At 40.4% G+C, this 15,791-nt stretch overlaps 1 pseudogene; it reads right to left on the bottom strand.

Moving 5' to 3' along the window:
- The window catches only part of LOC145399274 (uncharacterized), a 326,005-nt pseudogene that overhangs the window by 176,452 nt on the left and 133,762 nt on the right, over positions 1 to 15,791 (bottom strand).

Raw genomic sequence — 15,791 nt, 5'->3', positions numbered from 1 at the left:
GCCTTTCATCTATTTTGCATCTATCTATATAATAAATCTATCACTACATCAAATGAGTGGATGGCACGTACTAGATAGAGAAAAATAACTGATATTTTTAATCCATTATTGCATCTATCTATATATTTATCTACCAAAAAAAATCTATCACTACATCAGGTGAGTGGATGGTACGTACTGGTGTTGGTGGATATCTATATTTATCCATCAAGTGCACCTGTCTATGTACTTGTCTATTTACATACTACATCCGTTTAGCTATCTATCCTATAAATTTATCAGGTGAGTGGATGGTATGTACTAGACAGACATAGATAGACAGTGAAAAAATCAACATCAGTAATTCAACAAATTCAAAAGTAGTCTATCTGTTTTGCATCTACCTATCTGTCTATCCAAAAAATATCATTACATCTGGTGAGTGGATGGTACGTACTAGAGATGGATGGACAGACAGAGGCAGATAGCCAGAGATCCATTTTCATCGAGATTTTATCGAGAAAGTGTAATTATGTATTTATCTGTCTATATATTAATCTATCCAATAAATCTATCACAATATTTAGTGAGTGGATAGTACGGACTAGATAGATAGATGGATAGATAGATAGACGGATAGAAAATTGCTATTAATCATGTTTTAATCTATTTTTGCATCTCTTAATCTATCCAATTCATATATCGCTACATCCGGTGTGTGAATGGTACGTACTAAATATATAGCTAGACACACATAATGAAAAAAAAATATTGATGTCTTTCAATACATTTTTACATATTTGTCTGTCCAATAAATCTATCATGACATCAGATAGACAGACAGATAGACAGATGGACATGGGTGAAAAAGAAAACTAAAATCATTCTTACTCATCAAATTGAAAGTCGATGTATTTTTGCGTCTATCTCCGATGAATCTATCACTACATCAGGTGAGTGGATGGTAGCTACGAGGTGGATATCGTAGATAGACAGATAGATATACAGACAAAGGAAAAAATCATTCTTTTCTTTTTTACACTTTCAAAAAGTTAATCTATCATTCTTTCACCTACCTATCCATCCAATAAACCTATCACTACATCAGGTGAGTGGATGGTAGCTAATAGATAGACAAACAGCTAGTTAGATTGAAAGATACAACAAAAAATATTGGCTTTTAATCTATTTTTGCATTTATCTATTAATCTGTCTATCTATACAATAAATCTATCACTACGTCAGGTGAGTGGATGGTACATACTAGATAAAAAAGATAGAGAAAAAATATTTATATCAAACCATTTTTGCGTTTATCTATCTATCTGTCTAGCCAGTAAATCTATCACTACATCACGTGAGTGAATGGTATGCACTAGATATACAGAGAAAAAAATATTGGTCTTACCCTATTTTTGCATCCATCCATCTGTCTATTTATTCAATAAATCTATCACTACATCAGTTGAGTGGATGGTAGTAATTGGACAGCCCGATAGGTAGGTAGATAGATGGGTAGAGAAAATATATACTGATGTCTTTTAATCTACTTTTAATCTATTTTTGCAACTATCCATCCATGTTTGTATTTATTCTATCACTACAGTACATCAGAAGAGTGGATGGTACCTACCAGATATATAGATAGGCACGTAGACAGGTAGAAATAATACATACTCATGTCCTTTAATCTACTTTTAATCTATTTTTGACAATCTATCTATGGATCTATCTAATAAGTCTATCACTAGGTCGGGTGAGTGGATGATACGTAGTGGGCAAAATGTGTGTCCACATTCGTCTTGGTTGTTAGGCTGATACATGAATTAGGCATATGTATCTATCTTTGATTTTCGATAGATTAAAGGTGAACTGATAATCTGTTTGTAGGTCATGTGGAAAGATTATAAAATAATAATAATAATAATAGCAGTAGTGGTGGTGGTAGTAGTAGTAGTAGTTGCAGTTGTAGTAGTAGTAGTAGTAAATATAATAATAATAAAATAATAATAATAATAATAATAATAATAATAATAATTAAAAAGCTGGCTGTGGCAACCCAGGTCGCCACCACACCCCCAGGAGACCACAGAGGGCTAGACGGCGCTAGGAACGTGTCCAGTCAATATGGACATAAGACCACCTGGGCCGCGCGCCCCTATTCCCCGGAGCTCACCCGCCGCCACCACACTAGTCGAAGTACATTACCTCTCGGGCAAGCTAGCCCTCGCCAGGATCGGGGTGGAGCTAGCCTATTAGCTCCAAGCAGCACCCCAGCGATGGCCTGTAGCTGCACATATCCGGAGACTGCCTTTAGTCACTCTGAAAAAGAGGAGACGGCCTGTAGTCACTCCGACAAAAGGACCACGGCCTGTAGCAAGGCCCCAGTGATGGCCTGTTGCCAGGCCGCCAACTAGGAGATGGCCTGTAGCTGGGCCACTAACTAGGAGACGGCCTGTAGCCGCTCTGTCAGGTGCTGCTTACACCCCCCACAGAACCAGCAATGGCCTGTAGCCACACCGGGAAGAGACAGGTATGCCCCCTCTCCTTCTGCAGTCGCCTCGGAGGGCACAACAGTGGCAATGGCCTGTAGCCACGCCCATAGGCAGGAGACGGCCTGTAGCCGCTCCTTGTCTGCACGTCGCCCTCCTCGTGGGACTTCGGTGACGGCCTGTAGCCACACCGACAGGCAAGCAACAGTCGATAGCTGCACTTCGTCTGCGTTCCTGTTAGGGAGTCGGGCCCTGTTGACGGCCTGTAGCCGCACCAACAGGGAAGGGACAGCCTGTAGCCACCCTCCCTCTGTTGCCCAAGGGAACCCAGCGACGGCCGGTAGCCATGCCAGGGAGAGACACCAAAGTCCCTTGCCCCCTGTGACTCTGCAACGAGAGGGCGATCTGCAATTAGTCCTGCCCACCGATGGGAATGCAGACGACCCTTCTGTCCACTGAGACCAAGACAACCTCCAGGAGGACTCCTGCCCTGAGGACTGGTGGACAGGCCCTGTGCTATCCCCGGGGTTATTCTCCATCCGGCCGGCCGAGGAGGACAACTACCTGATGGACTCCGGCAGGGAACGATGCTGCAGCCCAACCCTGACGGCAGGGCTGCCAGTGGGAGACCATAGCCGACGGCCCTCCAAGGACGTCCGCAGGACCCCCGGGTGAGGCCTCTCGCTGCCCCGATGAAGACAATGTCTGTCCTCCACCAGGCACCTGAGTGGGCACCCCCAGACTCTATTTGGCCCCAGTCCCAAATCCCCAGCCCCGACAGTGAGGGGCCCTTTGCCACACATAGGCTGAGCCCCCGGCAAGTGACAACGCCTCTGAGAGTGGTCCCGTGGCTGCGGGACGAAGGAACTCCCGAAGGGACTCTGCCTACCCCAGGGCGCCGACTGTGAGTCCCCGGATCCCTTCTTCCACTCTGCCCTACCAGTGACATAACAGTGAGTGCAAAGACAGTGCATTACAAGTGAACAGTGAGGCCGGAAAGTGAGAAAAGACATCCGAGGCAGTGCATATCCATTCCGTGGAAATAGGAGGCAAGGCTCAGTACAGAGTCAGTAATTCAGTGGTAATGTTCATTCTCTATGAGTGAATTCAGAAATACAGTTCAGTGACACTACCCATGTGACCATCATAAGCAGAGTGCCAGAGTGAAAGATCTTTTGTGAGACCCGTGTTATTGCCTCCTCCCTAAGAACGAGCCTTCTATACAAAAACAGTGAAGTAGTGCCTTGCCATCCTGACCCAGACCCAGACTCCTGTACATCCAGTATCTTGTGTGATATTTGATTCCCAAATGTCAGCCCATGTATTAATATTGACTAGAATATTGTGTAAGACTGTTTGCCTGTTCCACAATACCGAATTTGTCAATGTACGTATAAGGTTGTTGTCCTGTGTTTTTATGCCCTGTTCCTCTCTAATTTGTCTAAGCTCCGGTCTAGAAAGGGAACCCAGCTACACTCTAGGCGTTTTAGGGATGGGAACCCGCCCCTAAAACACCTTGCATAATAATAATAATAATAATAATAATAATAACAGCAGCAGCAACAGTAGTAGTAACAGTAGTAGTAGTAGCAGTAACAGTAGTAGTGATAGTTATAGTAGTAGTAGTAGTAGTAAATAATAATAATGATAATAATAATAATAATAAATTTCAGCTCACATTGTGTTGAAACCAGGCATAGTCTCCCCTTCCCGGAACTTCTGCCACTTCCCTCGCCTCCACAGTAATCCAGTCTATCCATTCATCACGGGAAACACAATCACAAACGCCTAATGTAAGAAAAACGCAAAGTTAATACCAGCTGCCCACAACGACACCCTCCTGCTTCCTGACCCGCGAGATGACTGCCCGATGGTCTGCAACTGTGCATCTCAAGGGTCACGTGACTAAGGCAACACTGTGCTTGAGATTCCTCCAATTAAATTTAAGACTATTAAAACCAGCATTGCATGAATTTTTTACCCATGTTTTAATCAGTTATTGATAGTACAGATTTTATTTGAAAGAAATATAATGGAAACAAATAAAGTGGAAAATATCACCATCGTACAAAACGTTGCTAGTTTCTTAAGACTGCATCTCCGGGAGCTTCCTTCAGGTGTACCATCACTCAACATTGGCAACGCTGATTTCTTTTTAAATCTTTGAATGTTTATAGGTAATGTCTTCATTATTTCTGACGTGCCTGCAATAAACAAGTAATGGTAGAGTCTATTTATTCTTAAGGAGATTATTGGCTTTCTGAACCTTATTTACCGTAGTTCAGAGGCAAAATAAAACGATGCTACGGCTCTGCATCCTCACCACAGCATTCCTTCGACACTGACGCCATTTCTGCGTCAAAATCATGTTACTGTTTAACAAACAAGATGTAGATATGGCAAAATAAGCCAAATGATGAGAATTCTGAGGTTATACTTAACAGAAATGCAAGAAAATGTTTACGAGGTACCATTATTAAATAAATACGTAAAACAAATGACTACTAATTGAAAAACACATCTTTGGAAGTTGCCATTAACGGTCAAAGCCTCAAACCTGGCAAAGCTGTACATGAAGTTTCTCCTTAAAATGTTTGGACCGTTGCAGGTAGTTGTGTGAGTTTTGGCGCGTCCTTTGCAATAGGTAAGTGATAATAGAGGTTGGACTTATCCCTTTCCATGCTGCTGCACGAGGCTACTGTTGACATCTGATGCAACTGGCCAATTTTACATCTGCAATACTAAGTCGTGCTGGCATGAAATTCGACGAGCTTTGGTTATCAGGTAGGAATGAGTTTCCTTGGTTACTAGCCAAACCGCACCTCAGATCTACTGTAACTTACTTGGCATTCACTGCAGCTACTACTACCAAATATTACCAATACTACTGATGCTACCAACACTACTACTACTACTATTACTACTACTGCTGCTGCTACCACCACCATCACCACCACCACTACCACTGCTTTTCGCCACACCAATACACTGGACTCAGCGTGTATCACCAGGATTTTGTTGCTGTTGCTGCTTACCCCTAACTAGTGTGTGTGGCCGAGTAGACCCGTTGACCACAGGCAAGTGGAGCGTCCTACGGGTATGGTACAATGTTTAGGCAACCGGCGCTTCCTAGTGGTAGGCAGAGCCTCACCTGGGTCCTTCCCACGGCGAGGTGCAGGGAAATAGAAGAGATTTGGCCCCTGGGTGGACGCCGCAGATGTTTTCCTCCAGCGACAGTACACAGAGCCACCACGTGAAGGCTCCTCGTCAGCAACTGAAGGATTTAGACAAAAAGGCGAAGCATTTACCAAAGCTGTTTATTTTGTGAGGCAAGATTTGCCTGGTGGCGCTGAGCTGACCCAATGTATACCCAATGTAAACCCAAGTGAACCCAATGTATACCCAAGTAAACCCAATGTATACCCAATGTAAACCCAATGTAAACCCAATGTATACCCAATGTAAACCCAATGTAAACCCAATGTATACCCAATGTAAACCCAATGTATACTCAATGTATACCCAATGTAAACCCAATGTAAACCCAATGTATACCCAATGTATACCCAATGTATACCCAATGTAAACCCAATGTATACCCAATGTAAACCCAATGTATACTCAATGTATACCCAATGTAAACCCAATGTATACCCAATGTAAACCCAATGTAAACCCAATGTATACCCAATGTATACCCAATGTAAACCCAATGTATACCCAAAGTAAACCCAAGTAAACCCAATGTAAACCCAATGTAAACCCAATATAAACCCAATGTAAACCCAAGTAAACCAACACTAACCCATTTAAGTCCACGGAAATGAACACAAGTCTTTTCGTAACTCTCGTCTTCCCTCAGCATATTTCCTACATAGACAGGTGGACAAAAAAAAAAAAAAAAAAAAAATAGATTCACACACAAAGGTAATGACAAACAAACAGACAGACAAATGACTTAGATAGATAGACAGACACATAGATGGATGGATAAATAGATTGACAGCCAGATGGAGACATATATAGATCAATAACAAAAATAGGTAGATAGATAGATAGATATATAGATAGACAGACACGGACACTGGGAGAGAGAGATAGAAGAATAGATACTCAGATTCCAGACACCTTTTGATTCAGGAAACTAGATAGATAAATAGATAGACACAAAGATAGATGCAATTGCCCGGATAGACAGATAGATACACTAGATAGATAGATGGACAGACAGATAGATGGATAGAAAGATAGACAGATAGATAGACAAACAGATAGACAGACAAATAGATTATTAGATCGATAGGTAGATAGACAGACAGACAGACAGCCAGATAGATAGATAGACAGACAGATAGAGAGATAGATCCATACATACTAATTACAATCATTTTCATCTCAGTTGGAGGTAGATAGATGTATAGATATAGATAGCCAGATAGATAGAACACATTTTTATCCAGGAAACTAAATTGATAGATAGATAGACATATAGATAGACAGACAGACAGTTACTCAGATAGATAGATCGATATAGAAAGATAGACAGACAGACAGTGACCCAGATCAATAGATACACAAACAGAGATAGATAAATACATAGTTACCCAGATATAGACTGATGGATAGATAGATAGATAGACAGATTAACTGATAGATAGATAGACAGATAGATAGATACCGATTCGAAACTAATTTTCATACAGGAAATTAAATAGACAGATAGATACAGACAGATAGATAGATAGATACCCAGATACAGAGATAGAGATATTGACAGACAGACAGACAGATATAGACGGATAGAGTGATAGATAGACAGATACATACACAGAGAGATAAATGGATAGAGTTAACCAGATAGACAGATAGATAGATAGATAAACAGATGGATAGATAGATACTGATTACAAACATTTACATCCAGGAAACAGACAGACAGACAGACAGACAGAGGTATACACAAACAAAGACGAATAGACAGTTACCCAGATAGATATAGACAGATACACAAATTGATAGATGGATAGATAGTTAGCCAGATAGATATAGACAGATACACAAATTGATAGATGGATAGATAGTTAGCCAGATAGATATAGACAGATACACAAATTGATAGATGGATAGATAGTTAGCCAGATAGATATAGACAGATACACAAATTGATAGATGGATAGATAGTTAGCCAGATAGATATAGACAGATACACAAATTGACAGATGGATAGATAGTTAGCCAGATAGATATAGACAGATACACAAATTGATAGATGGATAGATAGTTAGCCAGATAGATATAGACAGATACACAAATTGATAGATGGATAGATAGTTAGCCAGATAGATATAGACAGATACACAAATTGATAGATGGATAGATAGTTAGCCAGATAGATATAGACAGATACACAAATTGATAGATGGATAGACAGTTAGCCAGATAGATATAGACAGATACACAAACTGATAGATGGACAGACAGTTAGCCAGATAGATATAGACAGATACACAAATTGATAGATGGATAGACAGTTAGCCAGATAGATATAGACAGATACACAAATTGATAGATGGTGTGGGAAATATTTTCCCCCAGAGCAGTTGCGCTCTCTATTTTTATCATAGTTATCCCTGGTTAAAGGCAGAGGAAAAATAGAGACTGTTGTTAATTGTTCAAGCGGTTTTAATAACCCAGAAATTACGTTCTCTTTAATAATTCTTGTTATTGATAAATTAAATGCTACTGCATTTAACCCCCGTGGACAACTATACTTTGTAAATACATGTAATTATTTGGTATTTTCCACTGACCTAAACTGCGTCTGCGCGTTAGGTGACGTGGCAAGCAGGGAAAGATTCTCCTGTTAAGACAGATGTGGAATTAAGATATTTACATAGTTAAAGGGAATATTTGGTCTAACTTTAGTTTAAGTAAAACTAAGATTAATTTGTTAGATTTGCCCTGTACATATCATGATGTAATTTAACTGTATTTAGTACTGTAATTAAAATAAGAGTTGGCAACCCACAATTCGATGAAGAGTTGGGGCTTGCCGCGTTCACTCACTCTGCTCCTAGGTCTCGTGGAGTTAACACTCTCTGCTCCCAGACATTGTGAACACTCTCTGCTCCTAGCTCTCGTGGAGTTAGCACAGTTGTATATACACACCATAAGGACGCTTGCTTGCCCAAGCAACTATACCAGGCAGCCTCATCGTCATCGGTTAACGATCACTCCCTCTTCATTAGCTAAGTAACCTTTATGAATTGGCCAATTCAAGGGGGGATTAGCTATGAGATAGAAGATAGTATTGTGAGTTAAGTTTAATTTATGTTTTGCCAAACTCTATGAGACTTGTTTGATTTACTTAGACAACTTTAGGGAAGAGTAACGACCTACGAGTTGTTTACCAGAAAATTCTTGCATACCAGTGTCCCGGCAGGGATACCAACTTGGATACATTAAAACATTTTTCACATTTTGGTGCCCAGAAAGAGGGCCCCGATTTCTTTAGCAGAACTATTCAACATTTTTCACATTTTTGGTGCCCCGACCGAGTGAGGATAACCGATGTGTGCCGAAGCGCTGAGTGTGTTTAAAGTTGCTTTTAATGGGCATAGCTACTACTACGTTCGGTTGCAATGAAGTAGTGGAGAATATTTTAGCAGTGGTAGGAGCTATAGAGGGCTCTTGTAAATCCTCAGTAGCCATAACCCTCCTCGAGCCAAGGAACCTGCCATATGGCTCTCCAGTTTGTTATGGAACATATAAATTAATTAGCAGAGCTGTAAACCGAAAGTTGCAACGGGCCAGGAAGGGAAGGGATTTCATACATTTTAATGCCAAGCCCTTCTAAGCAATGTTGAAAGCTGATGGTATTCATTGGAACCGTCATGGTAGGGAAGCGGTTCTGCAGAAATTTATAAATTATGTAGAACATAAGAAAGGAGAGTTCTATGCTGTACAAGCTATGGGTGGGCCCATGGAGTATTGAGGTATTTAATTCTGAGCTCGGGGAATTTGGGTGTTTTGGAAATTGAGTGTGGGGATGAAATAAAACCCTAGAGGTTTAATAACCCTGGGGGATAGGTTGAAATTACAGACCTAATCCCTACACTCCTCAAAACTAAATAATTAGCTGAGGTGTAATGAATATTACGAAACTGGGATAGGGGATAATTTGCACAATGAGGACTTAATCCCTACCCTCCTCAAAATTTAAAATAATCAAATCATTACTAAGTTGAGGTAAATTTGTGGTTGGAATTCATAATTAAATTATTAAATTAGAACTCCGTCAACATGTCTGTTTCTTTATTGCAAAGATCTTCTAGTAGTAAGGCAGGATGGGTAACTAGAGCCATAAATGATTGTAACCAGTCGCTGGACCAAATACCTCTGTCCAAGGAGAGAATAAATAGTCTCCTAAATATCCTGAAAGATCGATGGAGTAAGTACGAAGAGAGTTACTTAACTTTAGAAGCGGCTATAGTAAAGGCTGAGAATAAGGAACTCTTAGAGTCAGAAACTACGAAGTTTGAAAACAAATTAGAAGAATACTTAACTGTAGTAAAGACACTAGAGTCAGAATTAGCTGACACTGCCGCGGAAACACAAGTTGTGGCACAGCAGAGTAGAGCTGTGTTACCACATATAACGCTTCCGGAATTTGATGGAGAGCAGAACTGGAAATCCTTCTGGGATCAGTTCAAATATTTGGTACACGATAGAACAGATCTCCCTAAAGTCACCAAACTTACATATTTGTTAGGACAGGTCAAAGGAACACCATATCAACTGATAAAAGAATTACCAGTAGAAGAAAATAACTATGAAGTGGCTTTGACCATCCTTAGACAAAATTACGAAGACAGGGAACAAGTTATAAATCATTTAGTAAAGGCTCTAATAGAATTACCCACGCCTAGGCACAATTTTGATTCCTTGCAAAAATTTAGAATCGCACTAAGTTGTAATTTAAAGGCCTTAGGTACTTAAGAAGATATTAAGACATCAGATTGGGTGCTTTCAAGAATTGTGTCCTTAAAGCTACCACCGAAAACCAAGGATGCTTTGTATGGTAGGTACCAGAAGGATAATTTCTCCTGTGAAGAGATTGAGGAAGGCTTGATGCAACTCTGTAAACATTTGCAAGGAACATTAAACACTTACTAAGGTCAAACAGAAGACTGAAGTAAAGAAAAAACCCATTAACCAACTGATTGGGAAAGTTAAGTCAGAGAAGACTAAGTATGTGCCTAAAGAAGAGATAGGTACTTTCCTTAGCTCCACAAAGGCCGAGGATAAGGTATTAAAGATCAGGAATAGACATGCTGAGGATATTAAGGAAATAAAACCTTCCATGGTAAAAGACAGGAAAGTTTGTGTCTTTTGTGGTGAGCAACATTCCAGTGTATTTTGTCAACACTACCCTGATTATGCTTCTAGAGTAGGGAAGCTTCAGGAACTGGGGTGTTGTATAATCTGTATGAACTCCGAACATACTGCCACGGACTGTAAGACGAAATTAACTCTTTGCTTTAAATGCAAAAAAGATCATCATCATAGTGCTTTATGCCCTAGGATGAAAATTGAGGTTCCTAAACCTGCAAGCCTCAATATGACAATTGCAAAAGGGAATGCTCCATTAGTAATGCCAGCTGCAGTACCAATAGCAGATGTGAAAGTATTGTTTGAGAATAGAAACCAATTGGTATGTACCCTGTTTGATACGGGTGCTCAGAAAACCTTCATTTCTGCAGACATTGTGAAGAAATTAAAGTTATCAGTTATTGGCAAGGTAAATCTAGCCATTACAGGATTCTTAACAACTAGGAAGGCTCAGTCTTTTCATTTAGTTAGACCTGTAATACAATTAGGCAGATATAAATGCTGTATAACAGCAGCTGTGCTTGATACTATGGAGACAAGTATATACATAAAGGGATTGAAGGAAACCTCTGATCATTTGCAAAGCTCAGGGATAAAGTTGGCTAAACAGAATGTTGAATCAGATACTGTGGGTCCCATAAAAATGATAATTGGTTCTGATTATTGTGGAAGATTCCTACATAGGACTTTCAAAAGGAATAAGGTACAGTTGTTCAAGAGTCCAGGAGGTAACCTTATTATGGGTCAGTTGCCTTTTCCAAAACAAGTTAAAGGAGAGGCCAAACTAGTAGACTCAGTCTTTGTTACCCCCACACAGTCATTGATGGTAGCTAGAATAGGTGCACAATTAGAACCTACTCAGATAAATGACTTGTTGGATGAAAACATTGAACCTGTACACAAACTGTGGGACCTAGACAGTATAGGTATACACTCTGAGGAACCAACCCCTGAAGATAAAATAACTTTGGATCTGTATAATCAGTCTGTGGAATTTAAGGATGGACAGTATTGGGTAGGATTACCATGGAAACTAAACCATTCAGAGTTACCAACAGATTACCAAGCAGCTAAAGCTCAGTTAAATTCTCTTCTAAGAAAGTTGAGAGATAAACCAGAACATCTGATCCTATATGATAATATTATAAAGGATCAATTGAAGAATAAATTTATAGAAGAGGTAGAATACCCTGTTAACCACAAAGAAGGAGGCGGTGGCTGAATCGGTAGAGAGGCGGCTTGCAGTCCTAATGGACCCAGGATCGAATCTCGACTGGGGCAGGGAACAGTTTAAGGATTTGAATTTCCTAAAAGCAGACTTTCCTGATCTACCAGATGACCCGCCGACATATCGTAAAAGTACCCCCGCTAATACCAATACACCAGTCCTGTATGAGACAGCCCTAGCATGTATTCAATATGGACGGTGGGTGTTAGCGCCGAAGTGGTGACATGTGGAGGTGTTGGAGGACTACTGGGCCTTGGGATAGGCAACTGCCCCCAAGAAATAGGCCCTGAGCCTTTGCCCAGAGTTGGACACATAAAAAAAAAAAAAAAAAAAAACTACTTACCACATCATGCTGTAAACAAGGATTCAGTAACTACTCCCATAAGGATAGTATTCAACTGTAGTAGTAAAGCATCCAAGGGATCAGCTAGCTTGAACGATTGCCTATACTCTGGACCTACACTAACAGAGAAGTTAGGGAATGTGTTACTAAGATTTAGAGAGAAACCTTACGCTTACACAGCAGACATTAGTAAGGCTTTTCTCAGAATAGGACTGAGAGATGAGGATAGGAAATTTACAAAATTCCTCTGGCCTCATGATCCTCAAAATCAGGATAGTCCATTGAAAACTTACTGTTTCCGATCGGTGCTCTTTGGCTCCTGTGCTAGTCCTTTCCTACTTTGCAACACTTTAAAGCATCATTCTGAAAATGTCAAATGTCCAGAAATAGGGCAGGCTTTTTATATGGATAATTTGCAAGGTGTTGCTGATACAGAATCGGAAGCTTTGAAGGCTTATGAAGTAGCCAATTCCGAATATGGGAAGGCAAATTTGCCGTTACAGAGCTGGAATACAAATTCACCGCTTTTGAGGAATAAAATACAAGAGGACTATCCAGATTTTGACATTCCCAAAATTCAAAATGTGTTAGGTCTTAACTGGGATACAACAGCTGATGTAATAATTTTGAAACCAATTAAGTTCTCTGATGTCACTCTCACCAAGAGGTCCTTGTTAAGCAAGGTTTCCAAGCTATTTGACCCATTAGGATTTGTTAGTCCTATAGTTATTAGGGGCAAATGTTTAGTACAGGAGGCTTGGCGAGAAAAATTAGACTGGGACACTGAATTAGGTGAGACATATGTGGAACAATGGGAACAGATTAGAAAGGAGTTTGAAACCACATCAAGCATATGTATTCCCAGGGATATGAACAGTAATGAGAAGTCGCACTTACACATATTTTGTGATGCTTCTCAAAGGGCCTATGGAGCAGTAGCTTATTGCGCAACAGGAGAGGATAGTAAGATTATTATGTCCAAAGCCAGAGTTGCGCCAATGGAAGTAAGAACCCTACCTCAAATGGAATTGGCTTCCATAGAAGTAGGAACTAAATTGGCCAGGTATATAACCACAACTCATGATACTCAGTTTGAGGATATTTACATATGGACTGAGAGTGAGATTTGTCTTTACTGGATAGGGAAGGAAGACAGCAAAATTCCTTTCGTCCATAATAGAGTGAAGACTATTAAAGAGCTGTCTTCCAAATTTAATTTCATGCATGTGTCCTCCAAACAAAATCCAGCCGATCTGCTCTCGAGAGGTTCGATCGTAAGGAGACTGATCAAAGATAATTTGTGGTTTAAAGGTCCTAAATGGTTACTCACTAAGGATTGGCCTGAACAGAAACAGTACAGTATTGCTGAGATTAGTGCAGTGAACTTGGATCCTATAATACCTGAGCCAAAAGTAATTGACATCAGCCGATTCTCGTCAATAAGACAACTTCTAAATACTACTAAATTGGTTGTTGAATTTTTGAATAAGAAGGTGGGGTTTCAGAAATTAGATCCCCTAGAATACTGGCTGAAAAGAGTACAAAGAAATTCTTACGGGGAAATATATAAACTTTTAGGCCAAGACACTGGAAAAGAGAATAAGCTGATGAAGAATTTAGGCTTGTTCTTAGATGGAAAAGGTCTGATAAGATGTCGAGGCCAATTGGTAAAGGCTGACTTGCCCATCCAAACCAAACATCCCATTTTATTACCTAAGAGTGGATGCTTTGTACAACTTATTATAAAGGAAGCCCATGATTCCACTCTCCATGGAGGTGTACCGCAGACCTTAGCCCAAATTCGGGAAAGGTACTGGATTCCTAAGGGTAGACAGGTTATTAAAAAATATCTCAAAAACTGCATCATTTGTAGGAGGTATGAGCAGCGACCTTATATCTACCCAGGACCACCAGCCCTACCGAAGGATAGGGTGAACATAAGTCGGCCCTTCCATATAACAGGAGTGGACTACACAGGGGCTATAACTGTTACGGATGAGGAAACTCCCCATAAAGTTTACATGTGTTTATTTACTTGTGCCTACACAAGGGCAGTCCATCTAGAATTAGCGGAAGACCTAAGCTCAGAGACATTCCTTAATGTCTTTCGCAGATTTGCCGCTAGAAGGTCTTGTCCTGGCAAGTTAATAAGCGACAACGGAACTAATTTCGTTGGAGCAGCACCTTTACTGTTGAACATAATGAACGACCCAAAGGTTAAGTCGGCGCTAGGAATCCGAAATTGTATTTGGCAGTTCACAGCTCCAAGAGCTCCATGGCAAAATGGATTTACCGAAAGAATGATTGGTATTGTCAAGAACTGCCTGAGGAAAACATTACATAGAACTACGATCACGAGAGAAGATTTAAGAACAGTAATAACTGAAATTGAAACCAGGATTAATAATAGACCTCTGACTTATCAAGATGACACTAGCGACTCGCTAGAGGCCTTAACACCGGCTCACATGTTATATGGCAGGAAGCTCCATCCGATGCCTTGTGTGGATATCCAGGAAGAAGTTGATGATCCTAACATAGAAAATAATGATTTAGGACAACATCTGCGGGAAGGATATCAACGTCTGAAAAGGGTGCTGGATACTTGGAATAGACATTGGAGAGAAGAGTATCTTTTGAGCCTAGGCGAGAGGTTTTATGGAGCTCAAGCTGCCAGCAACAAATCAGTTATTAACATAGGAGACGTGGTCTTAGTGAAGACTGAACAGCCAAGATCCCAGTGGCCATTAGCTAAAGTGATCTCCACACACCCAGATTCTGAAGGGGTGCTGAGACTCGTAAAAATAAAATGCAGGGGACATACCAGTATAAAAACTATTGATAAACTGGTACCCCTTGAGTTAGCAGCCACTCCGGATCCAGAGTATGGTGAAGATCAAATGAGTCAAGAGGCGCGACCTAAGAGGGCCGCAGCACAAGGTTCTCGAGAACTATGGGGGAAACTCTTGGCTAAGGGTCATATTACATGATACAACGTATCATTTTCCGCCGGTTCCAAAACTGTGGGAAATATTTTCCCCCAGAGCAGTTGCGCTCTCTATTTTTATCATAGTTATCCCTGGTTAAAGGCAGAGGAAAAATTGAGACTGTTGTTAATTGTTCAAGCGGTTTTAATAACCCAGAAATTACGTTCTCTTTAATAATTCTTGTTATTGATAAATTAAATGCTACTGCATTTAACCCTCGTGGACAACTATACTTTGTAAATACATGTAATTATGTGGTATTTTCCACCGACCTAAATTGCGTCTGTGCGTTAGGTGACGTGGCAAGCAGGGAAAGATTCTCCTGTTAAGGCAGATGTGGAATTAAGATATTTACATAGTTAAAGGGAATA

Source organism: Coenobita brevimanus, chromosome 48, assembly GCF_032717465.1.
Source record: "Coenobita brevimanus isolate Jiangsu-jjx chromosome 48, ASM3271746v2, whole genome shotgun sequence".
Taxonomy (NCBI): domain Eukaryota; kingdom Metazoa; phylum Arthropoda; class Malacostraca; order Decapoda; family Coenobitidae; genus Coenobita; species Coenobita brevimanus.
The sequence above is the reverse complement of the archived record's forward strand: the minus strand, read 5'-3'. Positions and strand labels throughout refer to the sequence as shown.